This window comes from Triturus cristatus, chromosome 7, assembly GCF_964204655.1.
Source record: "Triturus cristatus chromosome 7, aTriCri1.1, whole genome shotgun sequence".
Lineage (NCBI taxonomy): Eukaryota > Metazoa > Chordata > Amphibia > Caudata > Salamandridae > Triturus > Triturus cristatus.
This window is the reverse complement of record NC_140590.1, coordinates 1,491,096,252-1,491,108,349: the sequence shown is the minus strand read 5'-3', so window position 1 is coordinate 1,491,108,349 and position 12,098 is coordinate 1,491,096,252.

Genomic DNA, 12,098 nt, shown 5'->3' with positions numbered 1-12,098 from the left:
GAGGCCTCTATTATAGACATTTATAATCAGAAATTCGGGTTCATCGTGGTGTTGCAAAGAGATGATCAATAAATCGAGGCTGTCAATGACCAATTCTTTAAGGGAGTACCCAAGAGTTTGCTTAACCCATATACAGAGGCCGCCAGACGGACGGCCCCTGGTGCCACGAGTGGCCCCCTTGGAGAAATTTACATACCCGGAAAAATAGATGGGATCCACAGCCCAGGTTTCCTGGAAAACCAGGATATCATGGGTATTTGCCCAGACTGACCAGTCTTCCGAGGTTACCCTACTACTGAGACCCGCAACATTCCACGAGACCAAAGTCAGGGGGAGAGAACTAGATGGAGCAATACTCGGGGAAACGGGGGCGGGGCCCATAATAGCTGGATGGGTTGCAATGTTATTGGGGCCCTTGCACTCACTCTCGGGGGGACAGGGATCAATAGGGATGAGGGATGGGCTGGTTGGTAGAATGGGCGAGGTACTGGGAGACAAGGTACCCAGACCTACTTGTGCCCCCCTTAAGTCACCTCTCCCTGTTAACCCCGAGATATCTGGACCGGGACAGACCTTACGCGCATTGCCCAAATTTTTCTTGTTTGGTGACTGTCAATCAACCCCATCTAGAGAGTTCAGGGGGGCATAGAAATTTGTCAGTGGGAGATAAAAGTCCGGTCTTGTCTGTCGGTGAGAGCTCCTGTTAACCCTTTCCCAGGCAGTGGACGTATCACATGTTGATGCGAGGGGGTTGTGGGGATAGAAATATGACAAGTCCAAAGTGGATATGCCTGTCGCTCTCGAGATGTTAGGAAAAGAGCGAATATGGCTCACCACCCTTGGGTCATGAAAATTTATAATCACACAATCACCCTCCACTTGTTTAGCTCTAGTGCCCAACCAACAAACCCTGCGAACAGTCAAAATTTCAGCCCGTAGTCTAGCAGGTAATGGCCTGTTACCATTTAACCAATGTGTGACTTTGTTCTTCAGCTCGCTATGAGACTCGGGCTTTGCCTGTAGGAGCCGAGGAACACCAGCCATTATAACTGTATATGGTTGGGACTCGGGTGGAAGGTTAATACATGGGAATTTTTGAAAGGGGTCAACATCCTCTAAGTTGGGCTTGCTGGTAGAGATATTATTCGTATTGGTAGCAGTGTTGATGGTGCAACCTGGTTCTTTCGGGTCATCAATATTGACATGAGGGCGGGGTACTTCCACAGCCTGATCGTTGGGAGCTGGGATATTGGGCAGTGCTCTGGCCATAAATACATTAGCAGTGGAACCAGGCCTAATTTTGTCAATTTTATCAAGATTCGAAGGGATCTTGGGACAAATAGGAGACACTGCAATCTTCTCCAACAGAGACGTGTTGGTGAGTACCATACCCTCTATCTTCTCAAGCGAGGTGGAGAGTCGGATAACTCTCTCTAATAAAGGAAGGAGAAGGGATTTAAATAACTTCTCTACAGGCTTGAGAAAATCAGGGGAGGTGGAGTCAGCATTGGGTTGGAGGATAGGAGGGTGCAGAGACCTCGGACTTCCAGTTTCCAAGAGGGGGCTATCAGACATGGTAGAGTTGGAAGCGTCACAAATGTTTGCGGATTTGAGTGATTTGGACGCTTTTGAGGTTTTTGCACGTTTCCCCTTGGGAGGAGCTCCCATACGTTTTCTTTTACTCGGAATAAGCCTAGACTTGTGGGCCTGGGTCAATGCTTCAGTAGGTAGTTGGTCAGATAAAGACTGTGGGAGGCTGGTGCTAACAATAGTTGAATCACCACTGGGCTCGGGAGTGCTAATTATCTCGTGCAAGACAACCAATGGACAATGAGCAGGTGTGTCCGAGGGTACTTGTGGGGTATTACATAGCATGTTGGAGATTGGTTGGGGCTGGCTGTTTTCGGGCGAGACGGCTGTCATAATGTTACCGAGAGATGATCGTTTGGCGGACAATTCGAGGGACAATCTTTTTTCAGTTAATAAAATCTCGTGTTCGAGAACACGAGCAGCTCTAGTGATAAAATTGTCGAGAGTCCCTGTTACTTGACCCCCTAAGCTACCCCGCGCCACCTTCCTACCAGACCTTAAAGAGGTCATGTTTAGGGCAGGGCAGACAAGCAATAGGGGGGGTAACCAATAAGAATAAAAGAGTGAACCTCTGGGATTAAAAAGAAACAATAAATGAATATATCTAAATCACAATTAATTATTGGTATGCTAAGTATAAGCAACAAATACTGAATAAGGCAGTCCACCAATCAGCAGTGAAACATGTACTCACGATAGCACCAATGTTTATAACTCGTTGGGAGGGACCCTTTTTCAGGGGGAGGGCCCGCCCCGTCCTCAACCGACCACGAACGGCCACAAACGGCCCGCTCTTTGCCCGGTCTTCGCCCCGGTCAGCGGCCCGCGCGCGTTCCGCTAGCGCGTTACGGGGATGAGATGTTAATGACAGAGAACGTTAACAAGGGGGCGGCAACGGAAGGAGCAACCAGGTGAGGCAGATCTGATTGGCGCAGGGCCCCTTGGTCCTCGCAGTCCCAGAGCTGAGCAAGGCAGCAGCCTTCCCCCTAGAGCAGCGTAGCGTCCGTGAATGTCTGTTCGCTCCCAGCTTGTTTTCACTACTCTCCCTGTGATGAGGGGAAGCCCAGGGTCTGCCCTCCAGCTCTTTAATCCCTGATGGTGGGACTCTTCCTTATCGGGGATTCTGGCACAAGCCTTCACCTGGGAGATTCCTCAGTAGCCACTCCAGAGCCTGGCAGCAGAATATACTCCCTGCTGCTCGCCATAGGCTCCATGGCTTTGCCCGTTTAGCGGGGCACCTGAGTGTCAGCAAAGGGGTCAATAACAAACAGATAGAGATCATTTATCTGCAGGACCAATACAAGAAGCTCTATGTTCCCTCAAAGCTTGTCCACTCCTCTACTATGCTTCAGATGACCAAGAGGGCCAGTGACACTAGCACTGGAGAAACACTTCAGACCCCTGGGTGTCAACTGGATTTCAAACATTCTTAAGTCCATCCTTCTAGTGGAGTCATGTGGCTCCTCCTTACAGATGGGCAAACCTTTGGTGTCACTGCTCACAGGTCCAGAATGTTCACTACAATCTCTACTTTGACAGGGCTTTTTAATTGTGGATGCAAAGTTAGGCAACTCTGCCCAATCCTAGGATGACACATTATTACTCCACCTCTGTCCCAAACCTCCTGCACAGCTTTCTAAGGCAGTCTAACATGGTGACTTGGGAATCCCTATTGTTAGTGGTGCCAGAGGTCTGACTGTCCTTTGTTCCTGGGGGAGTGAGCCTTCTCAGGCCAAGTGTAGTGTAAAGATAGTTGGCACATGCACATTTTCTACCATCCCTTTGCTTCCCAGGAACAAGGCAAAACACTGTTAATTAGCTCTATTATGTACGGAGGCCTTAATTCTTCCTCCTGGCCGGACAATGAATTACCTTGGTCCAGGAGGGGGAGCAAAGACCTGGAATCTAATTATGATGACAAATCCTCAAGGGCCATAAGGAGTACAGATATCACAAAAGTGACTTTGGTTCTGCACTTGAGGTACAGTAGCTCACCTGTATCTCTAGGCCTGAGCAAGACAAACTCTACTTTGCTAAAGATATCTCCCATAATGTAGGTTAGGATTTGATTGTATTATTTGGTATGGTTGTGCGACCTTACTGTGTATTACACTTGAAAAAACTGTCTTGGATCCAGTCAGGCTCATTTTCAAAACCCAGTTTATAAAAATAGATTATATTTTTATTAATTGTTAGCGACCAAGATGGGCAAAATCCACCAGAAGGTTCTGCTGATGTAGATATTTTATAGAAAACATAAATCTCAGTTCTTTTAGTCACAACCACAAACAAGCATTGGTAAATGTAAAGTTTAGAAACTTTTTAAAAGTTTAAAAGAGCTGTGTTCGGCTACTCCAGCCTGACTTGGACAACCAAATCCAGAATGGAGATGGTAAGGGGGGCCATAAAGGAGTATTTAGCCAGTTGCTTGGTCAACAAAGCATTCTCTAGTCTAGTTCTGAACTTTACACCACAGCCCGCCGTAGAATTTAGTGGAGTGGTCCTGATGCTGAGGATCCAGGAGATGGAGGATTCTAAAGAATGTCCTGGGTGGTGTGCAGTCAATAGAGTTGTCTTTGCGTTTACTCCTCATTCCAATGGTCAGGTGGGGCAGCTTTGGCCACAGAGGTCGGGGTCGTCAAAGTCCTATTTGAGCAAGTAGAGGGCTAGATACTGCTGGGCTGCCGGTCTCCAGTAACAGCGGGTCCATCGGCATCCTTTGGAGGCTAGTGTCCCTCTTGGGTGACCAATTTGGACTCAAGTGTCACTCCATAAGCTGGCAAACTAAAGTGCAACCTTTGGCCATCGAGGATCTGTCTCTTGAGGTGCCCAGAGTTTATTCTCCAGAAGTGGCTACTGACTTTCCGAGTCTGGCTACTTCAGCTTTGATGGCCCTGGTCCTGGTTCAAGGGAGTCAGTCAACTGACCTTTGGAGTCTCGTCTTTAGGCTTGGAAGTGATTTTTCCTCAAGCCAGGAGCCACAGGCATGTACTTTCTTCGCTAGCTCAAGGAGCGGCAGGTAAAGTCCAACAGAAGGTGCAGCCTCTCTTTGCCAGGTCCAGGGATCAGCAAGACAGTCCTTCTTCTGTCCTTTCTCCAGTTCCATAGTGATATAAGGTTCAGGATGCCAGGGGTGTCATGTTTATGTCCAGAAATTGCCCTGGTTGGAAGATGCGGTTCATTAGCCAATGGGCCACCAGGAACGACATCTGGTTGTGTGTGGCTTCTCGCAATCCCAAGGTCTACTACTCTGCCCACTCCCAGGATGTCTAAACCCTTCCTTGGATGTTAGGAGCTGGCCATCCCACCCTAGAGGTGTGGCGAACCGAGGGATACACAATCACAGGGAAACAGGTGTGGGCACTGGTCTGCCCTCTCTGTTCTCACCACCAGCCTGTCTACCTGAACAAAGGGGCAACCCCTCGTGAGTTTGATCAACATTTGCCCACCATAGGCAGCTTCGTCTTTGAAGCTCGTCTTTTAAGGCCAATGCCCTAAGTGGCTTCCTGCAAGTGGTAGGTAACACTTCCCTTGGTAGCAGGCTTCTATTGTTCCTAAGCCTGGGAGTTATTCGCACTACACCCCAGGAGGGCAGAAAGCTGACTGGTGGTCAACAACCATGTGAGGCTACTGTACAAACTACGCCACAGAGTAGCAACCTTCTAATAATTGCCTTTCCTTAAGAGTGACAATAAATTTGATTTGGGCATCAAGTCGGGTTTAATGCCAAGCTAAATTTGATACCTTGAAGTAACCATTTTAGTAGTCCCATTCAGAAGTTAACCGGGCTCAAAGGTCAGCCAGTACCTCTGTGTTAGTCAATGGGGCTACTTACGTTTCCACAGCAAAACGTCAATTTAGAAGCATTGGTGTCAGGACATAATAATAGTGTATGTCCTACTCAATAATATACATCTCCCTACCTCAGGGCTCCAAAGTGCTTCTTTTGGGGAAACTTACATATATTGTTGAGGGAAGTGGGGGATTTGCCATTAGTTTACATGGCAAAGTCAAATTAGCAGTTTAAAACTGCTCTTCCAGGCGGGAGTGGCAGGCTGGGAGCCATTTTAGACTTTGTCCCACACAGGGTGGCACAGCCAGTGCTGCGGCCCTCGGTAGACACTCAGTCGTACATGCCCTGGGTACTTTTGGTACCATATACAAGGGACGTATAGGTAAATCAGCTTATGCCAATTGGGGGTAGCCAACTCAACATACACTTTGTAAAGGGTTAGAACATTGGCACTGAAGTCTGGTTAGCAGGCCTCAGTGCACTCTCAGTGTTGAAAAACCAGCAGCATCAGTCCAAAACTTTTGGGGTGATCATGTTAAAAGAGGCATTTCCATACAATGTATAAATCAGTCATGCACACAGACTTTTCAGGAATCACATCAGATTACACTATGAAAGCCCACTCACATTTAAAGGCCTACACAAGGTTAGCCATCGATCGTGGCGACACCTAACTGGAGAAAAAGGATTTTCTCGAGTTTGAGTATGTAGCTCATTAAACGGGAAATTTTACACTTTAAACAATCGCCCAATACGTGCAGGAATAGTATTTTTCTCCCCATTCCAAGATGGCGGTAATGGAATGGACGTGAATAACGACGTGATCGGGTGATGGACACAAAGCGATACGTCACACGTTTTCCATCTGATAAAACAAACAGTCGGGGATGGCGTTAGTTCAAAGTGGGAGAAATAAATGATAAACGGAGGAACAAACACGCTACCCCGACAAGCAGTAAGCAAAAGTTAGGTAGGGGACATTGTATTTTTACGTATGGGAAGAATAAGTTCTTCAGTCTGGTAGAAAACGAGTGTAGGTATGGATATTTTCAAAGTACCGTTACGTGCAAACAGAGTAGGGACACTACTTATTGGAAATTTATGACTAAGAATCACGGTCGGAGGGGCTCCATTGTAAAGTGAGACGTAGGTGGTAATGTAGATATAAACCTATGAGTACACTACGAACAAAATAGTGACTTACAGTGTCTAGATAAGTTCAGAACACGCTCGTATTTGTTGTTTTGCTTAGGAAATGTAAAATAAAAGCTCTGACAGAGACCCCCACCACCATAGAATTAAATATGCAAAGGAAAGGGAGCAGTTTAGTAGGAAATGATTTAGCACGATGCAGAAATTGAGAATAGTCTAATAAACAACATGATAACGGGTAGCTTTTCAAAAGATTAGCATAAATAGATAAAAAGAGATATAATATGGTATCAAAAGCAGGGTAATGAGGATACATGATGACTAATATCTCTATTTTCATCACCTACACAGACGTATAAAGGGAGACGACAAAATATATGCTCGCCCCTATACAATACTAAGAAAACGCGATATATGGATTTAGACCCACATGGAATGAATACGGTTCCAGATAGAAGAGGTGAGCTTGAAGTGAGAATATCTTTCCTTAATAAGAGGTTAAAATACAAGGAAAAATTAATTAATGACCATTGTTCCACACTAAATTCGATAATTTATATACTAAAATATGTGTCTTTGTAGCGACCGAGATTTGTTCCGGGCACTAATATGAATTCAGATTGAAGTCTACTTTTTCTATGCGTCCTTTGACAAGTATAAAGGTGGGTTTTCAGACCTATATAGTAACATAATTTCACAGTATAAGTATAGGGATTTTATGAGATGATATATAGTCAAAGCATGAAAGAAGAAATGCATTTCATATCTTCCGTTAAAATGCTTTATTACATGAGAAGGTCAAATTAGTGTGACACAAGGGGTCGAATTGATGTGGATATTTATATGACCTAAAGGAATTGACCTGGGGTGTCTTTTCATTCTAGCAATCTATGCAAGTTCTGAACCATCCGTCAAGGATTCTAGAAGTACTCCCATGTAGGAGACATTCTTGCCGAAGTACGGTTGCACCGGTGAGTTTTTTTATTAAAACGCTAAATTAAAGTGTATAATAGAGTTGAGTGAAGGTGATGAATGAGAAGTGTACGACTTATGGAGTGAGAAGTAGATATTCGCACAAGGAATTGAAGGGATTGCTGAACTGTAGGAAGCACTTATGTTTTAAATATTTCTATTTCTATTGAGAAGAGTTTCCTTAAAGATATGTCGTTTACTGTAGTATTGAATACTTGTAGGGGAATTATATATCTGTATGGGTAACTTATGTACATCAACTACTGTGAAAAATTTTAAATTGCCAGTTTGGACCTTATAGTGTATGAATATGTTTTTCTAATAGGTGAATTCGACATCGTAGTTGAACACATATACACACAAGGAGAAAATATTTTTGGTCCTGAGGAAGGTGGTCCTATGTGGAGTTTTCACCACCGAAACGCGTTGACGCCTGTTTCTTTAATGTGTTAAATTTGGTGCAGTTAGGGAGAGACAGGGATCAGTGACTTATGACTGACACTGCCTTTGGTTAATCCAAATTGACATATGTATGACACATTGCTTGTCTATTATTGTTCTCCTTCTTATAGCATGCAAAAAAAATTTTTTTTTTTAAACTGCAAAAAAAAACGTTTTGCGATTTTATCATTTTAATTGTGTATGAGTATTTGTGTATGATTTATTGTGTTATATAAATGATTTTTTTGATGAATTTACATTGATTTTTAAAATACAGATATATTTTACCAATTTTGTTTTATGACAAGTGCTTCTTATAGATTCAGTATTGGGGGGAAAATGGAGTGGATATATGAGCTTGTTTGATGATTGAAAGGATAGTAATTTCTGATCTATAGCCAAGAGGTACACATATTCTTATACTTCTACACAAGGTTAGCACCAATCTGTGAAGCGTCCCTTCTGCGACAGGCTGCCTGTGCTCAGACACCGGGCTGAGCTAGACGGTAGTCTAAGTCACACAGCCTGCACACATGTGCACATGCATATGTTCACATGTTCCATTGCAACCAGCCATTAGCCTCTTACCGCAGCTATGCAGCAGAGGGCATTTGTCTTAGAAGGCAGACTCTGCTCTTAATCCACTATGACTGAGCTTATCATGAGTAAGTCTCCTTCGGTGAGTCACTCACAGTAAAATTTCAGAACTGAGTAATCCACAGGAAAAAACCCAGGTGGTTAAATATGGGCGGAATCCATTTGCTACAATTGGAGAGCACCAAATTTCATTGGTCGATAATGTGGGTCCTAAGGTTTTGATCTCCTGGTAATGGCATACTCCGTTTCCTTTTCATAAGGCTTCTACGATTGTCGTTTGCAACAGGGTGAAATGGTGAGGTCAACGTGTTCAGTTACCTGTTTGCTTTCTTATTCCCGGCTGTCAGGTGGCAAATATTTTGCTTGGAAAGACATATATGTGGTGTGGAGATCTGCCCATTTTCTGTTTGTGATGGAGTAACATAATCTACGAACTGTAATGGAAATAAGGGAAGAGGAGTTGAAGTCCTTTTAAATTCTTACATGTGCACTCTCTTGATGGCCTTGTTCTTTTTGTATCCCTTGCTGTTAATGATTGTGTCAGGAATGTCTGTGTCGTATAATAGGACCTCCCTTTCTTGTCTGTTATTAGTATCCTTTCATCCAGTTCTCTCATTTATCATTCTTTCAGTAACTCGCTGCAAAGTTTCAGTATTGCTTTCCTTTGATCTGCTACCTAAATTATCAGTTTTTTTATGTTTGCACATTCACTGGGATTTGGACTAGATGTCTGTTTACTTTTTATTCAAGTTGTGGACTTTTCCGGAGGACAGGCTCTTCCGCCCAGACTGGCCACCAATATTGCTGCCTCTGGCGCCATCTTTATTTTCGTCTGTAACTGAAGGGTCAGTGGGTGATAAAAGTTGTGTAATTGCGGGTCGAACTGCACAAGCGACTTACTACATGGTGTCTGCCCACTCTCAGACGTATCGTCGGTGTCACACCTGGCGTAAGCTATACTACTCGATTGCTGTACCTCCTCCCTTACTGTGTTTTACAGAACCCGGTCCTTCGAATTTGATGCTAAGGCTGATGCTGCATTGTCCTTCTTCTCTGTCTTCCCTCTCTCCTCTTCTCTCTCAATTTCCAGTCTTTGCCTCCTTTGGCTTCTCTCAAGGGCTACTAAAACCTCTGCTCTCACGGGGCTGGACATGTTATTAGTCTTTGTTGTGCTTCTCCACAAACATCTGTGCTTGGCTGGGATGTTGCCTGGAGCTGTAATTCTGTCTTATTCTCTCAAGGTAAAGTGGGCATACCTCCGGTGACACTTTGAGTCTCTTGAAATAAATCTGGTATTTGGGGTTGTTTCATCAGAAGTGGGTGAAACCCCAGAGAGCAGAAATGCTAGCATGCTGCAATATGGCTTTAAATGTTCTGTCTGTGGAATGTGCAATATTCTAAAAGGTTGCAATGACTGTAGGGAATATTTCAAGTCCTTTTTCCTCCCATACTCTTTCATCTTGCGGTCTCTAAAGCTGGTGTGACTCTCTCCCCCAGCAGACGGGTGTCAGGCCTTCGAGATCAGAAATGCAGTATGTGCAGTATGACAATAACATTTCTGTCTGTAGAATGGGCAATATTCTAAAAGTTTACAATGACTGTCGGAACTATTTGAAGAGCCTTTTCCTCCCCTTCTCTTTCAGCTTGCAGTCTCTAATGTTGGTGTCACTCTCTCCCTCAGCTCTTACCTGCAAACCAAGTTCAGCAACAATGTAACACTATAAACTCTAAAAACCAGTGAAATTCACCAGCTACAGTTATAGTTTTCTCAAGTAACTGTAATTCGTGCCCTAAGATAACTATAACTCGCGCCCTCACCATGCACTGCTAATTACCCCACATATTACATCACTCATTATATCTTCTATGACATCATTGATAATATCACTGCAACATTTGAAGTGAAATTATTGAGGAGAAAACTGTGCATGGTTAGTGCACGAGATATAGTTACCTTAGGGCACGAGTCATAGTTACTTAAGTTAACCGTAACTATAACTGGTGAATTTGTGTTTTTTTAGAGTTTTAGAGTTTAGAATATTTAAAACTTTACTGACTCTGGTAGCACAATATGTGAAGCAATGACAAATCCCCGCATAAGGGATAACTCGGACTCTCATGGATCAAAATGCAAGTTGTTTATTTGGACACGTAAGTCCTTTCCAACGTCCTTTTGGCTGTAGCCTTGATCATGGTGGGGGTGGAAACTGACGTGACTACTCCATATACATGTTCACTGGCAGAAACAAGGGACCAACATGAAATCCAATAATACAAACACACAAGAGTGGCCGACACTTTAACACATGCAGTGATAGCAGTGAGTTCACAATGTGATCCCAATATCAACATAATCCGACGCGATTTATGTAAATTTTCAGCTGCACAGCTCAATGTATCAAACATAAATATAGTACTGTAAAAAGAATTAAGTATTTCCTAATATTTCTCAAATACTTTGAAATGTTTTCAATTTTTTTTTCTTCAAATGTCTCCAAAGGCACCATGCAAACATATATAACAAATAAGTTACAGTGGAGTTATGTGTTTACCGGTATGCTCACAGGTATACACAGGCCAGAGTGTTCCAGGCGCAAGTATCTAGATCATGGTAAAGGGACAATATTGCAAATAAGCAATGCAGTCTCCTCATTATCATCAAACCCGAGGGATTTTGGGGCTAGTAGTGGGCTATGTCTATCCCTTTAAATCACTTGTGTTCCCCTCCAAGATAAACAAGCATTGGCATAGCCAATAGGTCTCGCCTTTGGGACCTTATAAGTGTTTAGTTATTCAGGACAATATCCTTGGTGCAACAACATCAACTGTTGCATGGCTAAACACTTATAAGGTCCCAAATGCGAGACCTATTGGCTATGCCAATGCTTTTTGGACCTGCCGGTGCTCAGCACTGGCAAGACCTGGGCCACTTAAAGCCCTGATTGCTGGCACTTATCAACATCAGGTAACGGGTACTGAATGACTGTGTGTGTTACATTTGAGCACCGATTTTGATTACACCTTTACAAAGAAGTGAACAAGGTATTGTGGATAGCCACAAATATGTTCTAATTTGGACTGCAAGTGTTATTACAATTCTTTGCACTGTGCCTCACTCATTTAAGCCATATCGTTTATTTCTCCTGATAGTGTTTTCTCTTATCCAGGCCACTATACATAAGATAATTCCCTCTGCTTTATGTCCCTTGCACGCTTATCAGATATCTATCACTGACATATCACGTCAGCAAGGGCTTTAAGTAGGCCGGGTCCTGCTGGTGCTCAACACCAAATGTTCTAAAAAGCAGGTGCAACGAGGGTCCAATTTTGCAGTCACCCTCACAGTTCTCAATATAAGAAGCTGACAGTGCCCGTCTGAAGGTCTGCCACTGCCTCCCGGTATCAACATGAAAATAGAAAACAGGCAATGCTCAAAAATACATGCTTATATAGTGATGGGAGGTTTATTTAGTTTGCAACAACTAGGAACTCATTTGTGTAAATCGGTGAAATGACTGGGGAATAAAAATAAATGCAGGACGTGTTTGCATAA